Source organism: Anopheles darlingi, chromosome 2, assembly GCF_943734745.1.
Source record: "Anopheles darlingi chromosome 2, idAnoDarlMG_H_01, whole genome shotgun sequence".
Classification (NCBI taxonomy): Eukaryota; Metazoa; Arthropoda; class Insecta; order Diptera; family Culicidae; genus Anopheles; species Anopheles darlingi.
Window position 1 is genome coordinate 81747679 of NC_064874.1, and position 3474 is coordinate 81751152.

General features: G+C 40.9%; 1 protein-coding gene across 12 annotated transcripts in view; it reads right to left on the reverse strand.

Annotated features, from left to right (window-relative positions):
* Positions 1 to 480: 480 nt before the first annotated feature.
* LOC125949811 (nuclear receptor coactivator 2) overlaps positions 481 to 3474 on the reverse strand; it is a 127269-nt gene continuing 124275 nt past the window's right edge. For all 12 annotated transcript variants that reach the window (XM_049677187.1, XM_049677188.1, XM_049677193.1 and 9 more), the window contains one exon: positions 481 to 3474. This exon is cut by the window's right edge and continues 4406 nt beyond it. The gene's annotated coding sequence lies outside the window, so the exon portion shown is untranslated.

The window sequence follows — 3474 nt, forward strand, 5'->3', positions numbered from 1 at the left end:
AAAAAAGGTTATCCAACGTTATCAGCTCATTTGTGTATCCGAAAAAAACGATTTCGCGCCATCTTCTCCAAGTGCAAAGCTGCTAGGCTTTTCGCAGTTGCACGGTTGGACTTTCTGCCATTTTCGGGCCATTCCATTATTATTTATGATTCCGTAAGCCCTACACGCTTACTTACTTATTACTGTCATGGAAACTATGGTAACCAAAATCTTCTTAGTGAACCAAACGTTCTCACTATTAAAATTTTGGCTACCAACTATGGTCCATGACCGTAGTACAGTCGTGTAGGGCTTACGGAATCAGGCCCTATGTCTTTCGTCTTATCATTCTTCTGGAGAGTCTCGTGGAATAAAATAAAAACACACACGCACACACTTTACGAGGCCAAAACGAGCAATGTTTACCATGAATCAAAATCAAACAATTAACTACCAACAGACTTGACATTATCAACTTCATTTTACGTTTTATTTGGTGAGTCTTGAATGAAATATTTTTTATGTATATATATATATTTTACTTTTATACATACGTATATAATGTATATATATGTATATGTAGAATTTATGTACACATTTTGTTTTGTTTTGCTGTCCTGGGCAAAGCTAGTTATACAGGTCGTCCCTATTTGTTCCTTTCCTTATGTTCACACCTGCTCCCCCCACCCCACCTTTCCCCACCTTATATCACCATGACAGTAACGTTGCTCATCGCACTTCGCGTCCTCCTATTATATTATCCTGCCCATTGTGCAGGGCATGGGGCAACTACTGATCACTGTGGATGCGGATTTTGTGATTCGCTCATCTTGTATTACGTTTCTTTTGGGTTTTGCTCGTGCGTCGTGCTAACTTGCTGGCAATGGCAGTCATCGCTCGACGCTCATAACTAACGAGTTTTAGTTTGCAACTAAGTGGTTTTACTCTTTGTTCATTTTCTCCGTTTATTTTAGCTTTTGCGAACGATCGACCTTTGTTTGTTTGTTCGTTTTAGAATGAATGGCTCAATTTTATCAATGTTCTCAAGTTATGTATATATCAATAATACGCGTACAATATACACACTATATCGCCATTTTGTAATAGATCTGGGCTACGCGAAAACGTGCGAAACTGTTTAACGCTCTGGTTTTTGTTTGTTTGTTTGTTTGTTTGTTTGTTTATTTTTTGTTTTACTTATCCGTGAGTTGGTTATCACACAACATACCTGCCCGTTTTATACTTCTTTTCCATCAGCGTTTTGCCACATTTCTCTCCCATCCAGCAACATTGTACACATACGCACACATTCATGCACACTTCTGGCTTTAAATGCTTTGCGTTTTGCTTTTTCGTTTTAAATATAATTTTATCTTCTAACATCGTACTTATCAGTTTCTCTCCTTCTTCGATTTTTTCCCCTTTTTCTATGTAATTTTGAAATTCTGTATGCTTGCTGGGGAAGCAGCAGCGGGACAGAGGGTTTACATTTACTAATTTGGTTGCGCGTTCTCTTTCGCATCGAATTTGTACGGAGTCAAAGATGTGGGGAATAATAGAAAAAAGACAAACCTACCGAAACTGCTAGCGCAAAGTAGGCGCAAACCGCTCGAGCGCGAAAGGTGCATCGCAAACGCTACGCCTCCTCCCCCAGTAATACACGCTTGGTTGTAATTATTTCGTATACAATCGTCGTTGGATTCACGATGCTAAGAGTGTACCATTTGGGACTGCGCTTCTGTGACACATTCCCGGTTTACAACGGTGATCCAATCACACTGGGCTGCAAGGACCCCTTCTTTGCGCCACAATACCCACTACTCTCAAATGTGCATGCTGTGCAGGTGCTACTACATATATGATTTTCCAAAATACTCATCATTCTACGTGTTTTATGTGTGTCACACAGAGTTCCGTTGTTTTTCGTTTCTTTTCTTTATTTCTGTTTGTTACTTGGTTCCTCCACGTTTGGTTTTGCAAAACCGATCAGTCTGTGCTGTCGTCGTCATCGAACGAACTACTCCATGGAGCTCTCCGGCGGATTTTATGGATTTTATTTCTATGAAACGCGTACGCGCGACGTTCGCAGAATAGTAATATTAACTACTAGCCCTAACTTCCTTCGTGAATTGCACTTGATTCGTTTTTAACCGTTCGTTTACTTTCTCTTTCTCTCAGTCAGTCAGTCAGTCAGTCAGTTAATGGGATTGCTTGGATCCCTCGCGGTGTCCAGCCCAAAAGAACGTCACGTACGACCCTTTCCGGAGTCTTTTGTTTTGCGTTTTCTTTTTCTTCTTTTGTTGCTTCAGCCTCCTAGCCAATCCAGCAGGGAAGGGAATCTGAAACGGGGGGATAGTGAGAAGGGGCAACAAAAAATGCCATAAATCCGGAGTGTTTATATTAAAAAGTATTCCGAAACCCAAAGTTTCAATCCAATTATCTATATCGATCCTGTAATTTGTTTTATCATCAGTTTTTCGTCGTCGTTACAATTAGCTACGTTTGTTTTCTTCCATCGAATGGTCTTATTCCAGTGAGGAGGAAATGATTTTGTGTGTGCGTCCGTGCCTTGTACCGCGTGTACCACATGCACACCTGTGTGCCATTTTTTTGTACAATCGAGCAATAATAATCGGGGCGAGGATAGCGTGGTCAGGTATCGTGCATTTGAAAAACGGGAGCTATATTTGACTTTTCGACATTTTTCTATCAGAAATTCAGCTTTGCATGATTTCTGTAACGCATTCCGAATTCCAATTTCAAAGCAGAGTGCGAGAATGGAGCCTATCACTGGTGTCTCGTCTTTTGACAGTCTACTAGATGCGTGCTGTCGTTCGCATGATTAGTAAACTTCATTTTCATTTTTCCTTTACGTCGTAGTCGCCATTGAGAGATTTTTTGGTGGCATTGGGCGGACCCTATGCTAAAGAAAGGCCCGGTTTTAAGGGTACGAGCACGTTTATTATGCCGCAAAGTGGCAAAGAGTTCCATTCCTAACTTTCCTAGCGTGGAGGTCACCACCGCTCGTACGAACGCTCGATCGTTTGGGGATGATAAATACGTGTTGTTCAATTATTTCCATCGTGCGATTCCTATACCCAAATGCTGAAGAAGAAACATTGATTATACACTTGGTAAGAGTACACTGACTGCATTGGTAACTAGAGTAAATAGCTAGAATTTGTTAGTTTGTTTTTATGTTTCTTTTACTTTAGGGTTTTTTTTTGTTTGTGTGGTGGTTTTGTAGCATGCGTTCGGTATGGGTTTGTTTGTTATCAGTGTGGTGTAACCGTCTTTTGTCACTGTTTTTTATCTTGCGCTCTCGTGCGTTTGATTTCTGTACAACGAATGCTAAGGAATGAATGGCGTGTACTGCCCTATAACACCTTGGGTGTAGGTTGGTACACGTTTGTACGTCATCGTGTTCCGTTTGTATCGGTTTTTTTTTGTGTTTGCGCCGGTCGCTCGCTTGTTTTGTGTCAGCTCTACAAGGAC